Source organism: Oryctolagus cuniculus, chromosome 8 (assembly GCF_051225735.1).
Source record: "Oryctolagus cuniculus isolate XC-2025 breed Fujian yellow rabbit chromosome 8, ASM5122573v1, whole genome shotgun sequence".
Classification (NCBI taxonomy): Eukaryota; Metazoa; Chordata; class Mammalia; order Lagomorpha; family Leporidae; genus Oryctolagus; species Oryctolagus cuniculus.
The window spans coordinates 111,409,655-111,434,183 of record NC_142874.1 but is presented as its reverse complement, the minus strand read 5'-3'; the positions used below and the strand labels follow the sequence as shown (position 1 = coordinate 111,434,183).

The 24,529-nt window shown below is 43.8% G+C and overlaps 1 protein-coding gene and 1 long non-coding RNA gene across 12 annotated transcripts in view; one reads left to right on the top strand and one right to left on the bottom strand.

Moving 5' to 3' along the window:
• Positions 1–22,014, bottom strand: part of PTPN13 (protein tyrosine phosphatase non-receptor type 13) — a 241,934-nt gene extending 219,920 nt beyond the window's left edge. For 3 of the 9 annotated variants that reach the window (XM_008267633.5, XM_008267635.5, XM_089303139.1), the window contains exon 1: positions 21,454–22,014. The gene's annotated coding sequence lies outside the window, so the exon portion shown is untranslated. Of the gene's footprint in view, positions 1–20,575; positions 20,704–21,363; positions 21,383–21,453 lie in introns of those variants that run through there. The other 6 variants (XM_008267637.5, XM_008267638.5, XM_008267636.5 and 3 more) reach the window with 3 other exon arrangements.
• Positions 22,015–22,186: 172 nt separating this feature from the next.
• Positions 22,187–24,529, top strand: part of LOC149125113 (uncharacterized) — a 104,112-nt gene continuing 101,769 nt past the window's right edge. The window contains exon 1 of one of the 3 annotated variants that reach the window (XR_016212431.1): positions 22,187–22,621. This is a non-coding gene — a long non-coding RNA (uncharacterized LOC149125113). The other 2 variants (XR_016212432.1, XR_016212433.1) reach the window with 2 other exon arrangements.

Sequence of the window (24,529 nt, the reverse complement as noted above, 5' to 3'; positions counted from 1 at the left end):
TAAGACTGATTAAGAATGGGGTTACTTTGTTTTGTAAGTGGGGATAATTTGGGACTTTGTTTTTACTCTTCAGTTTATTTATTTATTTATTTTTGGACAGGCAGAGTTAGAGAGTGAGAGAGGGAGAGAGAGAAAGAGAGAGAAAGGTCTTCCTTTTCCGTTGGTTCACCCCACAATGGCCGCTGCGGCTGGCGCTCTGCAGCCTGCGCACCGCACTGATCCGAAGCCAGGAGCCAGGTGCTTCTCCTGGTCTCCCATGGGGTGCAGGGCCCAAGCACTTGGGCCATCCTCCACGGCCTTCCCGGGCCACAGCAGAGAGCTGGACTGGAAGAGGAGTGACCTGGACAGAATCCGGCCCCCTGACCAGGACTAGAACCCGGTGTGCCAGCACCGCAGGCAGAGGATTAGCCTAATGAGCCGCAGCGCCATCCTACTCTTCAATTTATTGACAATTTTGTCTTAATATGTCTACAAATATGCTTTGTATATTAAAATACACCAAATGGTACTCTAAGTAACTGAAAATTTGCCAAATAAGTCCTATTATAATTCATATAAAGAATAAATGGTTAGTAAGGGCATTTGGCCTGGCGGTTAAGCTGATGGTTGGGATGCCTGTATCCCATATTGGAGTGTCAGTGTTCAATTCCCAGCTCTGTTCCCAATTCTAGCTTCTTGCTGGTGCACAGCCTGGGAGGTACCAGGTGATGCCTCAAGTATTTTTGTCTCTATCACCCACAAGGAAGAAGACCTGGATTGAATTCCTGGCTCAGTGTCTGCTATTACAAGAATTTTATGATTTAGCCAGCAAATGAGACTTCTCTGGAGCTCTTTCTCTCTTAAATATATATGTACCATTCATCATCGTACCTTTAAAAACACTAGGATTTACAATTGGGGCAGGCATTTGGCATAGTAATTAACCACTTGGGACAACTACATATGATATTGGAGTGCCTGGTTTGAGTCCTGGCTCCTCTGCTTCCAATTCCAGTTTCTTGCTAATGGACATCCTGGTAGATAGCAGGCTAAAGTACCTGGGTCCCTGTCAGCAACATGGGAGACACAGTTGGAGTTCCAGGCTCTTGGCTTCAGCCTGGCCCAGCCCTAGTTCTTGTGCACATTTGAAAGTGAACCAGCAGATCGAAGATTTCTCTGTGCCTGTCTCTCTGCCTTTCAAGTAAAGTGAAAGTACACAGAAGTTTTTTAAAACTAGGATTTCCAACTATAAATCACAAGAATATGCAACTTCCTAACATCCTCCCTCCACTGCCACTCTCCTTCTTCCCTGTTGGCACAGTGTATCTTACAAAATGAGGGAACTTCAACAAGTTTACTGAAATAGAAATTAACAGATAAGCTTTTTTGGGTGCAAAATTTTTTGGAAATCCAAGCATAATACACATTTTTATGAACTTCTTGAAGACCCCTCAGACAGTGGGCATACATGCCAGATATTTAACTTCGCAGATTCAATGTAGTTAGAATATAAGCAACAAGCATGCTAGTTAATAGTTGGAAGACAGAAAACAGTGACAAGAAAACCAGAGAAGATTTTTCTTCCTGATAAAAAGATATATGATTTGAAGTGTCTTTATTCTTTGTCTAGTTATACAGAAAATAATTAAAACAGCCTGCTTACAAGATTGGCCATTAGCTGGCATTTGGGAATTTAAATTTCAGGAGGGTTCCCACTACTCCCAGAACTCTCAAGTGTGGCTCACTGTGCCCAAATGGTTTGTGCAAATAATGTGGTTTATACTGAACACTTGCTTTCTTGCTGGGAGTCTGAAATTTTGCTAAGTGTGAGGTAGAGGGTGCACACATGTCAGGCCCCAGTCAAAATCCTAAGCACTGAGTCTCTAGTGAGCTTTCCTGTAGACAACATTTCATGGGGGCTGCCATACCCTGTTGCTGCAGGAATTATGCACATCCTCTGTGATTCCACCCTTGAGAAGACTCATAAGCTTGTGCTTAGTTTCCTGCAGACTTTGCCCTATTGGCTTTTCTCTTTGATTTTTCTTTTAATCCTTTCACAGTGTTAATTAAATCTGCTGTGCTGAGTCCTCCCAGCAAAAAAGAGAACCTGGTGGTGGTCTTCAAGACCTTTGACACTAGCAGTGGGATATCTGTAGGGAAAAACTGCAACTGTGACAGCCATACTTATTGCTACTACTAGAAGATAAACCTGAATAATTCAAGATCATATTCTGAACAACAGTTGGATGAAGGGGAAAAGCAAGCAAGAGAGAGCAAGCTAGGGACCTTAAGAAATGAATGGCTGAATTACTGCACAAACCTTCGAACTTTTTATCTCCAGACTTTTTTTCCTCATTTTATTTCTAAAGTCATGGAGAGAGAGAGAGAGAGAGAGAGAGAGAGAGAGAGAGAGAGAGAGAGAGAGATGGTTTCCATCTGCTGGTCCACTCACTAAATGCCTGCCAGGAGACTGGGCAACCTCAGGAGCTTGGGTGCACACACCCCGCAACAGGCAAGGAAAAGGAGCGTTCTGACATCAGTATCAGCTACAGAAACTCTTTTATGTGCCCAGCAACCGGTGGGGAGAGGCATCATTATGAAATGTGTAGGGCTGCAGCCAGCTGCTACTGTGTGCACATGTAATCCAGAGATTTTACCAAAGAAAAAAACTACATTTCCCAATGATTTTGAGTCTGGCTGGGAAGATTGAGAGGGGGCTGGGCAACTACATAAGACTGTGAGGTGTCTCCAGCCTCTCAACATATCACAGGGCCCAGGACTCAAACCACTGGGGCGGAGCACCACAGGCAACTGGCTCTGGGAACATCTCAGCTCTCAGTGCATGGGACAGGCTAGCAGAGTGCAGTAGTTCCTCTATACCTTGTGACGTTGGGAGCCTTATGTGCTGAGACTGTGAGAACTCAGTGGCTGGATGAGGAGGCACAGGGTATAGCTGGGTCTCTGGGCAATCAACGTGTGGGGCTCCACACACTCAGAGCTCTCTGATTGCCAGGGGTGGGTCACTGCAGGGGGATCTGTGTTCACACTGAGAACCGCAAAGATCTTTTGTGCAGTTCATGTGGATTCATGGATGAGTACTGCATCCACTGAGGGCTAACACCCAAACACTGATCACCTTGGAAGAGAGGAAGTAAGGGTGTGATTACGCCAACAGAGGTGAATCTCAAAAACTTTTACAAACACATGGAGACTGAAAAACATGCTCCTGAATGAACAACAGATCATAGAAGAAATCAAAATAGAAATAAAATAATTTCTGGAAATGAATGAAGGCAATAATACAATATATCAAAACTTAAGGGATACAGCAAAAGCAGTGTTAGGAGGGAAGTTTATAGCAGTTGGTGCCTAGCACTAAATTGGAAAGGCACCAAATAAATGAGCCATCAATGCATCTCAAGGACCTAGAAAAACAACAACAAAACCACAAATTAGGAGGAAGAGAGAAATAATTAAAATTAAAGAATAAACAAAATTGAAACAAAAAAAACACAATACAAAAGATCAGTGAAATGAAGAGCTGGTTTTCTGAAAATAATAAACAAAACTGAAACACCATTGGCCCAACTAACTGTAAAAAAAACAGGGAAAGACTCAAATCAATAACGTCAGAGATGAAAATGAAATATAAAAACAGATAAAACAGAAATAAAAAGAATCATCAAGAATTACTACAAAGAGCTATATGCCAATAAATTGGAAAATCTGGAAGAAACGTATAGATTCCTGAACCATATAATCTACCAAAATGAAGTCATAAAGACACAGAAAACATAAACAGACCAATAAGCAAGATAGAGGATGAATCAGTAATAAAAACTCTCCCCAAAATGAAAAGCCCAGGACCAGATGGCTTCACTGCTGAATTCTATCAGGCATTTAAAGAATTAATATCAGTTCATCTCAAGCTATTCAAAACAACTGAAATGGAGGGAATCCTCCCCAAATCCTTCAGAACCCAGCAGCACCTTCATTCCTAAACCAGAAAAAGACACAACAGAGAAAGAGAACTACAGACCAGTATCTCTGATAAACATAGATGTAAAAATCCTCAACAAAGTACTAGCTAAAAAATCCAACAACACATCAAAAAGATATTCACCTGGACAAAGTGAAATTTATCCCTGGTATGCAAAGATGGTTCAACATGTGCAAATCAATAAATGTGATACATCACATTAACAAACTGAAAAATAAAAACCATATGATTATCTCAATAGATGCAGAAAAAGCATTGATAAAATACAACATCCTTTCATGATAAAAACCTTAAGCAAATTGGGTATAGAAGGAACATTCCTCAACACAATTAAGGAATTTATGACAATCCCACAGCCAGCATATTATTGAATGAGGAAAAGTTGGAAGCATTCCCACTAATATCTGGAGCCAGACAAGGATGCCCACTCTCACTATTAGTATTCAATATTATTCTGAAAATTTTAGCCTGAACCATTAGGCAAGAAAAAGAAATCAAAAAGATACAAATTGAAAAGAAAGAAGTCAAATTATCCCTATTTTCAGATGACATGATTCTATATATAGGGGAACCAAAAGACACCACTAGGAGGCTACTAGAACTCAGAGTTTGGTAAAGTGGCAGGATATAAAATTAACCCACAAAAATCTATAAACTTTGTATACACAGACAATGCCATGGCTTAGAAAGAACTTCTAAGATCAATTTCATTCACACTAGCTACAAAAAAGTTTAGATACCTTGGAATAAATTTAACCGATCAGGTCAAAGATTTCTAAGATGAAAATTCCAAAACATTAAAGAAAGAAATAGAAATAGAAGACACAAAAAATGAAAAAATCTTCCATGTTCATGGATTGGTAGAAACATCATCAAAATGCCCATACTACCAAAAGCAATTTATAGATTCAACACGCTTCCAATCAAAATACCAATGGCATTCTTCCCAGAAATATGATACTAAAATTCATATGGAAACACAAGAGATCCCAATAGCTGAAGTAATCTTATACAACAAAAACAAAGCTGGAAGCACAATACTAGATTTCAAGACATACTACAGGTCAGTTGTAATCAAAATAGTCTTGTTTGCATCATCACTGACAAGAAATATGCTCTCTTCCTTATCTTTGTTCCTCAGTACATAAAGTGCCTTTTCTCTTTGGCTGCCTTTAAGTTAGTCTCTTTATCACAGATTTTGAACAACTGGAATATGATGTGCCTTGCTATAATTTTCTTCATGTTTTTCATGCTTGGGGTTCAGGTACTTTGGAATCCCTAATTTTATCGTTTTAATCACTAGTTACAAAAGTTTCAGACATTATCTCTGCAAAATTTTTTTCTATTATGCCTTTTCTCTCCTTCAGGGACTCAAATTTCATATGCTTTGGCTACTTAAAGTTCATTTACTTAAAATTATCTGCTCAGGGCTGGCACTGTGGCATAACAGGTAAAGCTCCCTGAGAGACCGACATCCCATACAGGTGCCCATTTGAGTTCTTGGCAGCTCCATTTCCGATTCAGCTCCCTGCTAATGTGCCTGACAAAGAGTGGAGGATGGCCCAAATGTTTGGGGCCCTGCATCCATGTGGTAGACCTGGATGAAGCTCCCAGTTCCTGGATTTGCCTTGGACCAGCTCAATCTGCTAGGGCCATTTGGGGAATGAACCAGCTGATGTAAGATTTCGGTATCCTTCCCTCTTCCTCTCTTTCTATAACCCTCTTTCAAATAAATAAATCTTTAAAAAATTATCTGCTCATATTTGAATCTCTAGAGGTTTGATGGGTTCCTATTTAACATTTAACACATGGAATAGTTATAAAACTACTTTAACGGGGCTGGTATTATGATGTAGCAGGTTATGCCTCTGCCTGTGGTGCTGGCATTTCATGTGGGCTCCAGTTCAAGACCCAGATGCTCCACATTCAATCCAGCTCCCTGCTAATAAGCCTGGGAAAGACAGCCCAAGTCTTTGGGCCCCTGCACCCATAAGGGAGACCTGGAAGCAGCTCTGGGCTCCTAGCTTCGGCCTGGCCCAACCCTGGCAATTGCAGCTATTTGGAGGATAAACCAGCAGATGGAAGGTTCTCTCACTCACTCACTCTATCTCTATACCTATGTAACTCTTTCAAATAAAAAATAAATATATATATTTTTTTGTCAGGCAGAGTGGACAGTGAGAAAGAGAAAGACAGAGAGAAAGGTCTTCCTTTGCCGTTGGTTCACCCTCCAATGGCCACTGCGGCTGGCGCACCGCGCTGATCCGATAGCAGGAGCCAGGTACTTATCCTGGTTTCCCATGGGGTGCAGGGCCCAAGCACTTGGGCCATCCTCCACTGCACTCCCTGGCCACAGCAGAGAGCTGGCCTGGAAGAGGGGCAACCGGGACAGAATCCGGTGCCCCAACCAGGACTAGAACCCGGTGTGCCCGCGCCACAAGGCAGAGGATTAGCCTAGTGAGCCGCGGCGCCGACCTAAAAAATAAATATTAAAAAAGCCAATTTTAACATATGTATCTGCTAATGCTAGCCTTTATGTCATTTCTGAATATTCTGATTGTTGATTTATCTTCTCATTATATTTCCTGCTTCTTTGCACGTCTAAATTTTTTGACTGGATAATATATGACAGTTTTATCTTGTAGGATGCCAAGTGTTGGAAATATTCTTGAATTTGGCTCAGGTATGAAGTTATAGTATTAAAAAATGTGGAAATTCAATCCTTTCAGGTCTTGGTTTTTATGTTGCTGCTTGTTTGAAAGACAGAGAGACAGAGTATAGTGTCTCACAGCAGGGCCAAATCCCAGAGCTGAGAACTCAACCCAGGTATCTCACATACTTGAACCCAACTACTTACTTGAACCATCACTGTTCTTCTCTCAGAGTCTGCACTGGCAGGAAGTTGGAATTAGGAGAGCCAGGAACCAAACCCAAGGATGCCAATGTGGGATGTGGTGTCTTAGCCGCCATCTTAACTGCTAGGCCAAGTGCTTGCCCCTCAGTCTTGTTTTTAAGATTTGTTAGGCTTGTCCAGAGCAGAGCTAAGTCTAGGGCTAATTACGAAGCAAGATTTTTTGTGTACTCTACCCAGTGACTTGTGAGTCTTAAGGGTTTACAGTCTTCCCTGTGGGAAGAGCCACTATTCCTGGCACTATGGGAGCTGAAGTTCTGTTTCCTGTAATTCTTTTGTGTGGCTCCAAGATTTTCTCTGTGCAGTTCTCACCTCTCCTGTTAACTCTAGCCGTTGTGGTCTTCCCAGACTTTCAGCTCCACCTTCTGAATTCAGAGTCAAGCATTCTCCATCTGGGTTTCCCTCATAGGCACCACAGCCTGTAAACTCTCAAGGCAGTAAGCAGGGGCAGTTACAAAGCTCCTCTTTTTTCCGTATCTCAGGGATTCACTATCTTTCATTACTCGATGTCCAGTCTCTTGGAAATAGTTGTTTCGCATGTCTTGTCCATATCTTAGTTGTTGTGGGATGGAGGGTAAATCTTGTCCCTGTTACCCCTATCTTGGCTAGAAGCATGTTTCACTAGGTTATTATGTTTATTCCATTGTAAAAATGGCATCTCAGTTCAATAATCCCTGACGGATTGGGGTCAGATCTTACATGTTATGAGTTTGCCCCTCAAGATTATTTCTGTGGGTCTTTTCACTAACTGCCTTAAAGGCAGTCATTCTTCTATTTAAAAAGCACATTTGAAAGAAACAGTATTAAGGCTAAGGAATTTTAATGCTATGGGGAAGAATTTCTGGAAGTTTGTGCAGCTAAGTCAGTCACAAACTCATTGTCCTACAGATTCTCTAAGAAGGATCTTTCTTTTTAACTCTTGCAAATGAAAGGAACATTTATTGGAGGAGCATGGAGATACTTAGTGTAAAGACAGAAGAAAGAATGGCAGACTTCGGGAAGGAAAAGAGTTGAGAATAAAATTTTTCTAAGGAAAATCATGACAACCAAGCTCTGATACACTCACGATATCATTTTACATACATTTTAGGATCTTATATTTACTTAATATGCTAAAGTGAAAATAAATTTATCAAAGCTGAGACTGGAAATCCTTACTGTCACCATTATCCCTTAATAAGTGTCAAAACAAAATATGGCAAGTTCATGCAAGTGTTAAGGCTGGTTTTTTTTTGTTTGTTTGTTTTACATTATTAAGATAATATAGGATACAGGCTGCACATGATGGCCCATGGGCTTTATCTGGTCTGCAGACATGCTTTTTGCTTGGCTTGAAGAGCAATGGCCCATACCATTATTTTGCAGAAGTATTAATTTGTGGCCAATACTTGCAAATTAGGACATCTCACAAACTGCAAACATTTCAATAAAAAAAACCTCGGAGAAAAAACCTGAGAGATAAGGTATCACCTACTGTGGGTAGGATAAACTACTTTCTCAAGGGTTTGAGCTCTCCTTAGTTCCTAAAGTTTCCATCACTCACTACCGTTTGCCTCTCCCCTTCACTGATGGCTTTTCTTTGACCCTACAGGCATTTGGTGCAGTGATACTTGATCTAAGATATGTATAATAATGTCCCCAAAATTAATTTGTATTTTCAAACTTAGAGATTACACAAAAGCCTGATCAAAATATTGTCTTTAAAGAAAAGACAGTATTCCTAGAAGGACATTTTGAACAGAGTACTTACTGTCTATTAACCCTAAGAAAGCTGTCTTTGGGGACATATTTTAGAGCTATAGGCTCTTGGGGCTCCAGGAAGTATCATAAAAAGTTTATTTTTTTAACATATTTTTTAAACAAACATATAGATACATGATTTTTATATAAAATTATTGGCTTAATATACAGATTATAATGGCACAAAAATCATTTATGGACTGCTTCATCATACAAATTTTAAATACTTCTATAGGTTAAAAAACTAATTGCAAAAATAGTTATAAAATCTTTAAAATGTCCCTCATTGAAGTAGTTAGGTTATTTATATATTTTTAAAAAGATTAAATAGTTTTAAAGGAATCAGAAGCATGGATTTTTGCTTTTATAGCATATACCATTGTAAAAAATACTTGGTCGGCCAGCATGTGGTGTAGTGGGTTCAGACACCATCTGCTGTGCCAGCATTCCATATAGGCGCCAGTTCAAGTCTCAACTGTTCCGCTTCTAATTTTGCTCCCTGCTAATGTGTCTGGGAAAGCAGTGGAAGATGGCCCAAGTCCGTGGGGCCCTGCACTCATGTGGGAGACCTAGATGAAGCTCCGGGTTCCTGGCTTTGGTCTGACCTACCCATAGCCATTGTGATCATTTGGGGAGTGAACCAGCGAATGGAAGAGTTCTTCTCTGTAACTCTACCTTTCAAATAAATAAAATAAATATTAAAAAAAAAAAAAACTTGAGTGAATATTTTTAACATGATTAAGAGTTCTAACATATTTTAAAGGGTGCTAAGTGAGCCAGAGTATTTATTTATGTATTTTTAAAAACTTATCTTTTAATTTCATGTTCTACCAACTTTGTTTTTAAAGTTTGTTTTTATTTGAAAGGTAGAGTGACAGAGAAAGAGAGACAGAGACAGAAAATGAATACTGGTTCATTCCCCAAATGCCCACAATCCACAAGTCAGGGCAGGGGCAAGTGGAGCTGGGAGACCAGAACTGAATGTGGGTCTCCCATGTGAGTGGCAGGGACTCAAGTACTTAAGCCATCATCTTCTGCCTCCCAGGATGTGCATAAATAGGAAACTGCATTAACCCCAGGCACTCCCACTAGGAATGCAAGGGTTCCAAGTGTGGTTTAACCAGCTGCATCACAATGCCTCTATAAGCTAGAATAACCATTTCTTTAGAATTTTTTTTCCTTAGAAATATTCAGTAATATAAAGAGCAGCAGAAAAGGAAAACAAAATACACTGGCCAACATTATAACATTTTATCAATCAAGGCAATGACAATCCTTCAGATGATTTTCCTGCTAAAACACTACCTTTATAGGGTGGGCCTCTTTAAAAAAGTGATGTTATTTAACAGGCATCTAGGTGCATTTAATCACCCCTCAAACAACCTCTTATTATGTTCCTAACAGCGATGACTCCCAACCTTTATCTCTCCTTAAATTTCCAGTTCCTCACAACTACCAAAATCATATCTGAAATCAGATAATCTTGCTCTTCTAAGAGTACTTTCTGAGATTAACAGAATTAAGTATAAATTCCCATATTTCCACTTCTATTCAAGGGTGGGTGTTTGGCACAACCATTAAGGTGCCACCAAGGACACTGATTCCCATATGGGCGTGCCTGGTTCAAGTCCAGGCTCCAGTTTGGATTCCAGCTTTCTGCTAATGCACATCCTGGGAGGCAGCAAGTGCTGGCTTACGTCCATGGCACTCTCATGACCTGCATTAAGTCCAGGTTCCTGGCTTCTGCCTGTCCCTGCCGTGGCTACTGCAGACACTTGGGGAATGAACCAGACAGAAGATCTCTCTATCTCTCTTTCAAACAACACAAAAATAAACAATTAAAATTTATATTTAAAAAAACAATCAGGGGGCAGTGCTATGGCATGGTAGGTTAAGCCACCACCTGTGGTGCTGGCATCCCATATGGGCGCCGGTTCGAGACCCGGCTGCTCCACTTCTGATCCAGCTCTCTGCTATGGCCTAGGAAAGCAGAAGATGGTCCAAGTCCTTGGGCCCCTGTACCCATGTGGGAGACCTGGAAGAAGCTCTAGCTCCGGGCTTTGGATAGATGTGGTTCCAACCATTGTGGCCATCTGGGGAGTGAACCAGCGGCTGGAAGACACCCCCCCCCCTCCCCGCCGCCTCTCCTCTCTCTGTGTAACTCTTTCAACTAAAGTAAATCTTAAAAAAAAAAAAAAATCAGGAGCCTGCACTGTGGCTCAGTGGATAAAGCCACCACCTGCAATGCCAGCATACCATATGGTTCCAGTCCTGGCTGCTCCACTTCCAATCCAGTTTACTAAAACACCTGGGAAACCAGTGGAAGGTGGGCCAAGTGCTTGGGTTCTTGCACCCACATGGGAGACACAGAAGAAATTTCTGGCTCTTGTCTTATGATTAGCCAAGCCCTGGCCATTGTGGCCATTTGGGGAGTGAACCAGCAGATGGAAGAGCTAACTCTGCCTTTCAAATAAATAAAATAAAATCTTAAAAAAAAAAAAAAAAACACACACTAAATCAGCTTATACTTAGATAGGTACCCATGTGTTTGTGAAATTTCACAAGGCAATATTTTTCTGTTTTCTTCACAGCTATTCTGTACAATATATACAGCCAACAGATTGACTTGTTAGGAACTCAGATGATGAAAGCTATGTGATCACAGACTACTCCACCAAGTCTTTTGTCTTGGAAATGTGTTCTCTCCATGAATCACTAAGTGCCTAGCAGAGTGACAGCACAGAACAGGAATTCATGAAAAAGGAACAATTAAGAAGGGAACTAGGTACCAGGATGTGGTTAGATCAGCCCAGATTCATCATCATAGATTCATCATTGCTGCTACTAGAAAAATCCTTAAAATGGTCAGGCTTATTGACAGTGTTTCCTTATTATCTCTTTAGATAGAATAAAAATATTATCTACTTTTCAACTAAATATTTCAGCACAATCTTAAAATCTCTTTGATGTTAGCAGACTTGATGCACCAACAAATACAATGAGAAAGATTCAGACAAAATCTTTTGGGGCCAAACCAAAGCCAGGAGTTTCTTCAAGGTCTCCCACGTGGGTGTAGAGGTCCAAGGACTTGGACCATCTTCCACTGCTTTCCCAGGCACATTAGCAGGGAGCTGGATCGGAAGTCGAATACTAGAACATAAACTGGAGCCCACATGGGATGCCAGCATTAAGGCAACAGTCTAACCCAATATGCCACAATGCCAGTCCCTCCATATTATTTTTTTTAACACATACTCCAGCTTTTATGAGGTACAACTATAAGGATACATTTCAGCACTGATAAATTTTATATAGTACTTAGAAATTTGAGATGGGTTACACATAAATCATTGTCTTAACCTCATTCCTTGAAGTAAGCATAAAAACCAGCACAGGAATAAAATTAGAATAGATTCAATTTATTATTTTTTATTTTTCCCCAGAAACCTTTTTTGAAGGACTACAAACTTCATGCATTTCGTAAGTGCAACTTTAGGAACATAGTGATTCTTCCCACCATACCCACCCTCCTCTCACCCACACTCCCACTCCCACTCCTCTTCCTCCTCCTTCTCTTACTATCATTCTCATTTTTTTTGGGGGGGGGGGGACAGGCAGAGTTAGAGAGTGAGAGAGAGAGACAGAGAGAAAGGTCTTCCTTCCATTGGTTCACTCCCTAAATGGCCCCTACAGCAGGCGCTGCGCTGATCTGAAGCCAGGAGCCAGGTGCTTCCTCTTGGTCTCCCATGCAGGTGCAGGGCCCAAGCACTTGGGCCATCCTCCACTGCCTTCCCGGGCCACAGCAGAGAGCTGGACTGGAAGAGGAGCAACCAGAACAGAATCTGGCGCCCCAACCGGGACTAGAATCCGGGGTACTGGCGCCGCAGGCGGAGGATTAGCCAAAATGAGCTGCGGCACCGGCCATCATTCTTATTATTTTACTAAGATCTATTTTCAATTAACTTTATACACATGACTAACTCTATACCAAGTAAAGAGTTCAACAAATAGTATAAAAAAACTGATTTATGTAAGAACAAATTTAATCAATATTACGTTCACACAATGCCATGTAATTAACAGCCCAAGTCAAGAATATGACAATGAGAACCATTTAAAACTGAAATTTATGTTCCAGACTACTGATTTTTTTTACCATAAAAACAGAATTATATTTTCCATAATAAATATTTTAACTATACTAGAACCTAAAATGATATCTCCTAAATAATTTAAATGCTTATCCTAAAAATTATACTTTTCTGAGCAAAACAACAGTAAAACTTAAACAGTGCTAAGACAAACTAAATTTCATACATGTACTCCATTGTTAAAAAAAAAAATCACCTGTGGTGCTGGCTTCTCATATAGGTCCTGGTTCAAGTCCCAGCTGCTCCACTTCCAACCCAGCTCCCTGTTAATGCTTCTGGGAAAGCAGTGGAAGACAGCCCAAGTGCTTGGGTTCCTGCATTCCTCTGTCTCTTCCTCTAACTCTACCTTTCAAATAAACAAGAAGGAAGGGATGTGGGTGCTGCTCCACTTCCGATCCAGCTCTCTGCTATGGCCTGAGAAAGCAGAAGATGGCCCAAGTTCTTGGGCCCCTGCACCTACGTGGGAGACCCAGAATAAACTCCTGGCTCCTGGCTTCAGATAGGCGCAGCTCTGGCCATCACAGCCAGTTGAGTGAACCAACAGATGGAAGACCTCTCTCTCTCTTCTCTGTATAACTCTGACTTTCAAATAAATAAATAAATCTTAAAAAATAAAAAGTGAATAAAAGAAGGGAGGGAAGGGAGAAGAAAGAAGAGAAGGGAAAGAGGTTCCCAACCCCTGGAACCATCAGAGTAATAAATACAAAAGAAAAAAAATTCTCAGGGAGCAGGCACTTAGCCAAGCAGTTGGGATTCTTGCATCCAGCAATATTCAATCTCTAGCTTTAACTCCTGACTCTAGCTTCTTGCTAACAGAGAGCCAGGGAGGCAGCAGACAGGACTCAAATCACTGGGCTCCTGCCACCTGCATAGGAGACTCAGATTGAGTTTCCAACCCCTGATTCAGTCTTAGCTCAGCCATAGCTTGTAGGCATTTGGGGAGTAAATCAGCAGATAGTAGCTCTTTGTCTCTCTGCAAGTGTCTTTTTCTCAAATAAATAAAAATATACTAGAAACTAATCCTTAGAAAAGAATTTTCAGGCTATATGTTTCTTGGAAAAAAAAAACAGAACTTTGACTCTTTGACTACAATTGCCACAATATCTGGTTATATAATCATTATAACCTTAATTTTTTTAAGATTTATTTATTTGAAAGGCAGACAGAGAGAGAGAAAGAGAAAAGGAGAAGGGGAGAGAGGGAGAGAAACAGAGATGGATCCATCTTCCACCCAATGGTTCACTCCCCAAATGGCCACAATGGTCAGGGCTAAGCCAGGTCAAAGCCAGGAGTCTAGAACCCCATCTGGTCTCCCATGTGGATGGCAGGAGCCTAAGTTCTTGGACATCTTCCACTGTGTTCCCAGGAACTTTAGCCAGGAGCTGGATTGGAAATGGAGCAGCTGGGACTTGAATCACCACTCATATGGGATGCCAGCATTGCAGGCTGTGGCTTAACCTGCTACACTATAGCACAGGCCCCTCTAACCTTAATTTAAATTATGGAGCAAGAATTTTTATTTCTGTTCCACAGACTACATCACAGCAAAGCAGAAAATTATTAAAACATGAAACTGGAGGCCGGCGCCGCTGCTCAATAGGCTAATCCTCCACCTAGCGGCGCCGGCACACCGGGTTCTAGTCCCGGTTGGGGCACCGGATTCTGTCCCGGTTGCCCCTCTTCCAGGCCAGCTCTCTGCTGTGGCCAGGGAGTGCAGTGGAGGATGGCCCAAGTGCTTGGGCCCTGCACCGGCATGGGAGACCAGGAGAAGCACCTGGCTCCTGCCATCGGATCAGCGCGGTGCGCCGGCTGCAGTGCGCCTGCCGCGGCGGCCATTGGAGGGTGAACCAACAGCAAAGGAAGACCTTTCTCTCTGTCTTTCTCTCTCTCTCTGTCTACTCTGCCTGTCAAAAACAAACAAACAAAAAACATGAAACTGGTATTGTGCACAAAAACCTTCCATCAGCCATCCTTTCAACAACATAACCCGCAATCCTCTCTATACAACTTGCTTGATCTGAATGGGTAAAAAGCTTACATTTATGTAAAAAGAAAGGCACCACCTTCAAGAAAGAATATTTTTAATAGAAATTTTGTTCTCATTTCTATTCAGAAGAGTAAGCCAATAAAACCTTGACTAGGACCTCTTGTTAGGTGTATTAAGGAGGAGGTGCAGGTGGGATGAACTACACAGTACAGTTCTTCTAATTTGTGGATCAGTAGTTAACAAGTTCGAGGAAATTCTTTAAAAAATCTAATTTTTCGGGCCGGCGCCACGGCTCACTAGGCTAATCCTCCGCCTAGCGGCGCCGGCACACCGGGTTCTAGTCCCGGTTGGGGCGCCGGACTCTGTCCCAGTTGCCCCTCTTCCAGGCCAGCTCTCTGCTGTGGCCAGGGAGTGCAGTGGAGGATGGCCCAGGTGCTTGGGCCCTGCACCCCATGGGAGACCAGGAAAAGCACCTGGCTCCTGGCTCCTGCCATCGGATCAGCGCGGTGCGCTGGCCGCAGCGCGCCGGCTGCGGCGGCCATTGGAGGGTGAACCAATGGCAAAGGAAGACCTTTCTCTCTGTCTCTCTCTCACACTGTCCACTCTGCCTGTCAAAAAAAAATAAAATAAAATAAAAAAAAATTTATAAAAAAAAAAATCTAATTTTTCCTCTAAAGGGGGGGATTCCCTGCAGAGAGGGAGCAGTCTTATTTACATCTGTGTGTTCATGTAAAACTAGTAAGACAAATTTTTGTTGAAAAATCAATCATGTCATTTGATAATTGAGGGTCCCTGTATGTAAGAGGGGAAAAAAAAATCATTGTCAGAAAGGAAAACCTCTAACGAAACCCCAGCATTTGAGCTGCAATTATGGCCATTTCTATTTTCAGTGCTTTGGGACACTATTTTCAGACATGAAGCTTTTGTAGTACAAGTGCAATTAAGCCATTAGTTAGACCTGTAGCATACTGATATATGTCATAAACCAAAAACCAAAAACTAAATTTCCTCTCTTCAGTTAACTGAAAAGGAATTATCCTACAACTAGGTACAGTAAGTTGAGGATAAGGTGATATAAGGATGGTGTTTCTTTTCACTTAATAACAAAACAAAATAAAATCTTAGGAGCTGCCATTGCGGTATAGTTTGTTAGGCTGCTGCCTGCAACCTGGCATCCCAAATGAGCAGCCGGTTCAAATCCGGGTTGCTCCGCTTCTGATTCAGCTCTCTGCTAAAGTGCCTGGGAAGGCAGAAGATATACCTGGGCCCCTGAAATCCATGTGGGAGACCTGGATGGAGTTCTTGGATCCTGGCTTCAGCTTGCCCAGATTTGGCTGTTGTAGCCATTTGGAGAGTGACCAAGAGATAGAAGATTCTGTCTCTCTTCTTCTGTCAAAGGGAGAAAAGGAGGGAGGAAGGGAGGGAAGGAAGGAAGGGAAGAGGAAAGAAGGAAGGAGAAGGCAAGCAAATGAGTCAGATATGGCTAGGAATACTACACAGGACAATAGAGCTCCAGGGAACTACAGGGCAACATTGGTGCTTCAAATTTTGATTCAAATAGTAAAAAGTCCTACATATGGACATACACAAAGATGCTTCTGAGACATGTTTCTTTTTAATTCTTATGATTTACATAGAACAAAAGACAATAATACAACATAAAAATGCTATTTCATATGTGGGAACCGACTTTTCTACACTTACCTTCTAGTAGGGTCTATAGCATTGGCTTCCAACTTGGCTCCTTGTTGTAATTTTTAAAGGAATTTCTAAAAGCATGATGCCTAAGTCTCACCTGCAAAGATTCTAGCTTAACTGGTCTTGGTTGAAGCCTGGGCATAAAGATTAAAAGCGATACAAGTGATTCTAAGATACAGCCAGAGTTGAGTACCACTAAGCTCGAAAGAAAATGAGAGGTCATTTATTAAGCAGTAGGTAGCTGTTTGGTGCAGTGTTAGCATGCTGCTTGGGAAGGCCACGACCTGTATCAGAGTGGTTTCAATTCTAGTTTCTTGCTGATGCATACCCTGGGAGGTGGCAGGTGACGGCTTGAGTACCTGGCTCTCTTCCACCCACGTGGGAGACACAAATTGAGTTCTGAGCTCCTGGCTTTGTCCTAGCTTGCAGGCATTTGGGGAATGAGCTGGTAGATGGAGAATCTCTTTCTGATAGTCTCTGTCTGCCTTTCAAATAAACAGAAATATTTTTTTTTTGACAAGCAGAGTTAGAGAGAGATAGAGACAGAGACAGAGAGAAAGGTCTTTCTTTTTCCATTGGTTCACCCCCAAAATGGCCACCACGGCCGGTGCGCTGCAGCCAGCATGCTGTGCCAATCCGAAGCCAGGAGCCAGATGCTTCCTCCTGGTCTCCCATGCCGGTGCAGGGCCCAAGCACTTGAGCCATCCTCCACTGCACTCCCGGGCCACAGCAGAGAGCTGGACAGGAAGAGGAGCAACCGGCACAGAACTGGCACCCCAACCGGGACTAGAACCCGGGGTGCCAGCGCCATAGGTGGAGGATTAGCCTAGTGAGCCACGGCGCCAGCAGAAATTTTTTTTTAATTATTTACAGATAAGAAAGTAAATTTAAAGAAGACTTCTAGAATTTAGACATATTTGTCAGAGAGTAATGTCTGGATTGAACAAGATAAAATAGCATGCTTGGGGTCGGCCAAGCGGGTAAAGCTGCTGCCTACAGTGCCAGCATCCCCATATGGATGCCAGTTGGAGTCCCAGCTGCTCCATTTCTGATTCAGCTCTCTGCTATGGCCTGGGAAAGCAGTAGAAGGTGGCCTAAGTTCTTGGACCCCTTCACCTGCATGGGAGAACCAGAAGCAGCTCTTAGCTCCTAGCTTTAGATCAGCGCAGCTCCGGCCATTGCGGCCATCTTGGGAGTGAACCAGCAGATGGAAGACTTCTCTTTCTCTCTGCCTCTCTATAACTCTGCCTTTCAAATAAATGAATAAATAAATCTTTTTAAAAAGTGGTATGCTTATTCACAAGACCTGACAAAAGGGAATTAAAAAAAGGGTCTTAAAGATTTTTTCATTTTGCCTCCAAACTCAAAGGATATTGGAACTCCTCCCCCCAAAGCAGTTTATAGATCAGTTTTGATGTGACAAATTTACAGTGAGTATGGAACTTATAACTTTAATTTAGGCCATTAAAAGCACTGTACTGATTTACTCATTAAGAGTTATCTTTTAGGAGCCGGCGCCGTGGCTCAATAGGCTAATCCTCCACCTTGCGGCGCCGGCACACCGGGTTCTAGTCCCGGTTGGGGCGCCGGATTCTGTCCCGGTTGCCCCTCTTCCAGGCCAGCTCTCTGCTATGGCCAGGGAGTGCAGTGGAGGATGGCCCAGGTGCTTGGGCCCTGCACCCCATGGGAGACCAGGAAAAGCACCTGGCTCCTGGCTCCTGCCAGGATCAGCGCGGTGCACCGGCTGCAGCGGCGACCATTGGAGGGTGAACCAGCGGCAAAGGAAGACCTTTCTCTCTCTGTCTCTCTCTCTCTCACTGTCCACTCTGCCTGTCAAAAAAAAAAAAAAAAAAAAAAAGAGTTATCTTTTAGGGTTGGTGCTGTGACATAGCAGGCGAAGTAGCCACCTGTGGTGCTGGTATCCCATATGGGTGCCAGTTCGAGTCCCAGCTGCTCCACTTCTGATCCAGCTCTCTGCTATGGCCTGGGAAAGCAGCAGAAGATGCCCCAAGTCCTTGGGCCCCTGCACCCACGTGGGAGACCCAGAAGAAGCTCTGGGCATTGCAGCCATCTACAGAGTGAACCAGTGGATGGAAGATCTCTCTTCCTCTGCCTCTCTGTAACTCTGCCTTTCAAATAATAAATCTTAAAAAAAAAAAAAAGTTATCTTTTTAAAATCTAGCTCCTGCATTGTTCAACTCATCTTAATATTCAAACTAAGAAAGAACAGTTTTAAGAAAAAAAATGGGAAATCCAGATTCTCACCCTTCCCACCAGCACTGATTATTCTATGCTAGATTCAGTGTCTTTTCTCCTTTCCCAGGTCCCTTCCTTGTGAAGTGACATTAATTCATATGAGTCATATTTGGTTACATCAGAGGCATGACAGAATATTTTCAACTCACTATTGTAATTAACAGCACAGACTTTTTCCAAAATAAGAACACATCAACAGGAGTCATTTCTGAATGTACTGGCCTACAGTATGATTGTGGTTTCTTTTCCATTTCAAGTGGTCTTAATTATAATTCAATTATACCATAAAGATGTTTTGTACTTTATTTCAAAATTATGCACTGGAAGAAGGAGAAGAAAGAAAAGAGGAGGAAGTGTGGAGGAGGAGCAGAGGAAGAGGGAGGAGGAGTGAGAGATGAACTGGAAAAATATTCACTCAGTTACAGCTTCTTTCTGCTTGCCTAATCTATTCCTTAACCTGTCGGAGATGGAACAAAGTAAGACATGTTTTTCTTAACAAGCAAAGAATACATAAATTCCACTCATTTCAAGATAAATACCCATCTTCTACCCCAAAACAGCTATTAGCTAATGCTCACATTCACATGTTGCATTTAAGCAGCAATTCTCAGGGGGCTGGTACTGGCATCCCATATGAGCACTGGTTTGAGTCCCAGCTGCTTCTCCAATGTGCCTGGAAAGCCATGGAGGGTGCCGCAAATACTTGGGCCCCTGCACCCACACAGGAGACCCTGAAGAAGTGCCTGGCTCCCACTTCAACCTGGCCCAGCCCTGGCTTTTATAGCCATTTAAGAGGTGAACCAGCAGATGAAAGATCTCTCTTTCAAATAAGTACATAAATCTTAAAAAATAATGAGTTGGGGCCGGCGCTGTGGCACAGCGGGTAAACGCTCTGGCCTGAAGTGCCAGCATCCCATGTGGACGCCGGTTTGAGAGCTGGCTGCTCCACTTCCGATCTAGCTCTCTGCTATGGCCTGGGAAAGCAGTACAAGATGGCCCAAGCCCTTGGGCCCCTGCACCCGCGTGGGAGACCGGGAAGAAGCTCCTGGCTTCGGATCGGCAGCTCCGGCCGTTGTGGCCAATTGGGGAGTGAACCATCAGATGGAAGAACTCTTTCAAATAAATAAATAAATCCTTTAAAAAAAATGAGCAACTCTCAAAAAAAGTTTTACAACTGTATAGTATTAAAATCTGTCCTTTAAATTCATGCTGATTTTAATGGCAAGTGTTATATACATGTTACCTGTGACATGAAAAGCCATTTACATTCTTGCATACTAATAACCTCCAAGGAATAGGTGGGTTTTACAAGTAAAAATTTTCATGATAAACATAAATCTGATAAGCTTAAAAAAAGAAAAGTCATACGTAAAGAAAGTCGTAAGTCTCTTCTTGTCAAAGTAACAGATATTATAAAAATAGTCTTTTTTTAATAACTAACCCTATTTTTTATCTTTTTCCAGCTTTCATCTTACTGTCTTCCCACATACTCCTCCAAAGCCTCCAACATCAAAGGTAGAACACAATGTTATGAAAAAATCGTAAATTTAGGATGGAAGGCTAAAGTAGTCAATGCACCTCTGTAATAACTTAGGGAATCAGTAAGTTGATATTAAAATTAGAAATAATTTGTATCATTAAGTACTACAGCAAGCAGCCAACAAGCACCAACAAAGTTTTCACCTTGACCCTGCCAACGCAGCCCTCAAGAATTTGGGAAAGTATCAGCACTTGTTTCATAATTCACCGACTTTTCCTCTCCCCCCACCCTCTCATAAGCACTCTAGATACAAATTTTAACATCTTGTTCATTAGTTAGCAGTGCTCTTCATCCCACAGATCCGGTGGCCTACATTTTGTTTGGGTGCCGCCTTGAAAACAAACCCGATTGCCCCATTTTCTGAGAGGTAAACTCAGCTCCAGGCAAGCTCCCTATGAAGTCACCGCGTTTGTTGTTTCAAAGATGCAATTAAAAGAAAATGACACAAGGCTGTGGAAGAGATTAGTTGGAAGTGTGTGGAGGTGTCAATCATGGAAGGCCAATGAAAACTGGCTCGCAGTAAATCTCCTGTGGCGATACTGTTCCTCCCCATCCTCCCTTCCCCAGCATTAACTACGCCTCGGAGGAATTCTCTCGACTTCGGTGGAAGGGTAGCGTTCCAGCTTCACGCGCTTATAGCAACCCCGTAACGAGCAAAGGGGAGGAGGGGGGCAGAACGTAAACTTGAGCCAGGAGAAGAAAAGCAATAAAAGCGCCCGCATCGGGCGGTGTCTCCGCCTGCCCCTTCCCCGCCACCCCACCCCCTCTTCGCCGAGCCCTTACACAGACACATTCTTCTGGGCGGCCTCTAACCACACCATCCCCACAATCATTTACAGAAATTAGAAACAGACTCCGGGAGCCCTGCCCTCCAGCACGCACAGAGCAGAGCCGCGTGAGCAGGACGGGGCACTGTCACTGTCCCTCACCAACCCCGCTCTCGCGCCCCCTCCGAGCTTTCAGCCCCAAGGACCTGGCGGAGACGGATCTGCCTCCACCGGAGCCCACCTCGTCCTTCCCCACCCCCACCTGACCACACACACACACACACACACACACACACACACCCCACCACCAAAACCACAGAGAAGTTCCTTCCACCAGGGCACGAGGGCTGGAGGTCAGGGGCCGGAGCCCGAGCCCGGAGGGCCGACCACGAGATGCAGCGCGCGGGGCCGCGGGCGTCCTTACCGGCTCGTCCGGAGACCCGGTCCTACCACTGCGGCGCGGGGCGAGGGCTGCGGGGACGCGGCGTCGGGGCGGGCCGCCGGCAGCCGCCGCGGGCGCCGAGAGCCACCACCTCTTCTCCGCCGAGCGGCTTCGGGCGTGGGCTGCTGGAGCTGGTGCAGGAGCCTGGGGAGGGAGAGAAGAGAAGCAGCATCTCCTCCTCCTCCTCCACGCCTCGGAAACAGCCCCTCCGGCGGCGACCCCAGACTACTACTGCCTGACCCTGGAGCGCTCGCGCACCCTCGGCGCCCTCCTGCTGCTCGAAACCGCTCGAAGAGCTTTCGCCCAAACTCTCCGGCGCGGGCTCCTCAACTCCTGCAGCCGACTCCGAGCGCGGCTGAGGCGGAACCGGGAGCCTGGGAGTGCAGCGCACCAGCCCTACGGTCTCTGGGGGCCGTAATCATGGTGTGTCAGCCGCCGCGCGGCCGGCGGAGCTACTCTCACCACTCCGGCTCCACCTCGGGCGCCCGCGCCGGCCCCGCCCTCCGGCCCTGTCACTCAACCCTTCCCGGGCTCCGGGAGGACCGCGGATCTTCGACCCTGCTCCCTCCTCGACCTCATTGGCCCGCCCGGCTTCCAGCCCCGCCCCCTCCTTAGGGACGAGGTCGCCGGGGAGACCAGCGCCCTGGTTTCCATGACAACAGGTGCCTTGGGCCTGGCTTTTCGCGTTCCTCTGACTAGTCCGTCGTTCAGGTTAATGGCCGAGCCGCGAAGTTCCTAACCCTGGCCCTGTGGACTCCTGTTGTGGACCGAGTTGGAAAGGCAGCCGACGGCCCCCGCACTTCCGACTTGAAAAACAGCACTTTTTGGCCCTGAGGAGTGAGAGGGAGAGTGAAAAAAATGCTAACTGCTTGCTCGTCTCCTGTCAGTCTTAAACCCCTCCCCCCTTGCCTTCCCCGGTCTCAGCCGAGTTTCCACGTTCTCACCGGGCTTTGAAAGGGTGAAGAGAAAGGGGAGAGAGAGAGAGAGAGCGCGCGCAGGGCCGGGCCAGCTCCCTGCAGACAGGACAGCAACTTTAAAAATGGCGCGGTCAGCGAAAACAGCTCGGCGAGTTTGCCCACCGGTGCACTTCAAAGGTGTGGTGGCAGCAATACCCCAGATGCCCTCGGGGAAACCCAAAGTTTTGGAAGAAGTATGTAAATACTTATCTTGTTCTTTTTCCCTGTGAAACTAGAGGGAAAAGCTAGAGTTTAAAAATCTAAGTCTTCGATTTAACATAATCAGTAAAATATCCTCCAGTTTTCTTTACACTCCGTAAGTTGGTGAAGGTTATATCTTGGTAGTTCTTCCTGTCCTGCAAGCTACAAGAGCTGAGTTGCATCCATTTATAAGGGGGTCTTGCTGAAATCAGGAGCAAATAGTGCTTGCAATATGATTTTTTGAAAGTTTTGGTGTCCTCTCAGAGGTAAAGCTGACCACTCTGGGAAGGAGACCTGGGGGTGGACTCAACCCCTGATGTAGAGCCCTAGGTGAATCTGAATTTCATGGCTGGCTCCAAAATGAGATGGTCTGAGGTTTATCAGGCTTCCCCCAAGAAAGTCAAAGCTACAATACTACGTTCTCTGGCCTCTGTGGCTACTGTCTACGTATGATGAATGAGAGAATTAACAGTAATGATTTACCTTTGGCCAGCACCTGGATTTTCATTATCTCATTTACTAAATGAATGCCTGTGATGGATGTCTTCAAATATGCATTGCAAGTATGCATTGAATTTGATTAGTTGCCATGCTAAACACAATGGAAAATGCACAGCAGAATTTCAAGATAAGGTCCCTGCCCTCAAGGAATTGACCCTGGGAGCTTAGGAAAGAAAACTAGTGCTCTTGAAACAATTAGGGAACAATTAAATGAAGATGTGCTGCCTGATTTGAGTACAGCAGCAAATAAGAGGAAGCCTGGTATGTAGAATGACCTGCACTGGTCAAGTTACAGAAGGCCAGGTGTGAAGTGCACCAGTTAAGATGCTGCTTGGGATGCTCGCCTCCCACAGCAGAATCAGAATGCCTGGGTTTGAGTCAGATCATGGAGGAGGGATATTTAAACTGGAATTTGAAAGGTAAGTAGTGGAGTGAATGAAGCAAACTTGAGGACAGTTGAGGAAAACAATATAAAACTAATGACCACCAGGAGGAATGAGTGGTAAATTGAGTAACCATGAGAAGGCTGGCCCAGTTGGAGTGGAGACAGAAGCAGCCGACCGGAGCCCTCCCCCTATTTTTAGGTGCCCTGGTTCAGGTATCATGGAGGTAAGACAGAGAGGGAGAGGCAAATTTAGAAGAATACAGACTTTCAGTGCACAACTGCTGTGGGTTGCCACTGAAAGAAAATTTGTGTCTTGATTGGAAAGAAAAGCAGTGTCTATAAAACTTGCTTGTGAATTCACCTCAGAAAGATGGTGCAGCATGCAGTGTGGTGATGATCACAGAAGCAGAGAAACCACAGTGTTGTGAGGGCTTTTTTTTTTTTTTTTTTGCATCTAGGCTGTTACAGGTGGTTGCCCTTAAGGCTGCTTCTTTTCTTTTTTTTTAAACCAGTAATCCCTCTGTTTTGAATGAGCTGAAAATCTGGCTTTAAAATAAGCCCTGATAAAGAGTATACAAAAGGGAAATCTACAGGTTAATCTGTTGGATGTACAGTAAAATCAAAATTAAATAGAACACAGAACTACATTGCAAATGATATGCCAAAATTTAATAAGAATTATTGTCAAAATGAAGAGAAATTATCATAGGTCGATAGCAATATTTCAATAATGCAAATGAACCCAGGCATTCTGATACTAGTGTCTTTTTTAAAAAACTATTTATTTATTTATTTGAAAGAGTTACAGAGAGAAGGAGAGACAGAGAGAGACATCTTCCATCTGCTAGTTCATTCCCCAGCTGGCCCCAATGGGCCAGTTGGAAGCCAGGAGCCAGGAGCTTCTTCTAGATCTCCCACATGGTACAGGGGCCCAAGGACTTGGACCATGTTCCACTGCTTTCCCAGGCACATTAACAGGGAACTGGGTTGGAAGTGGAGCAGCTGGGACTCAAAC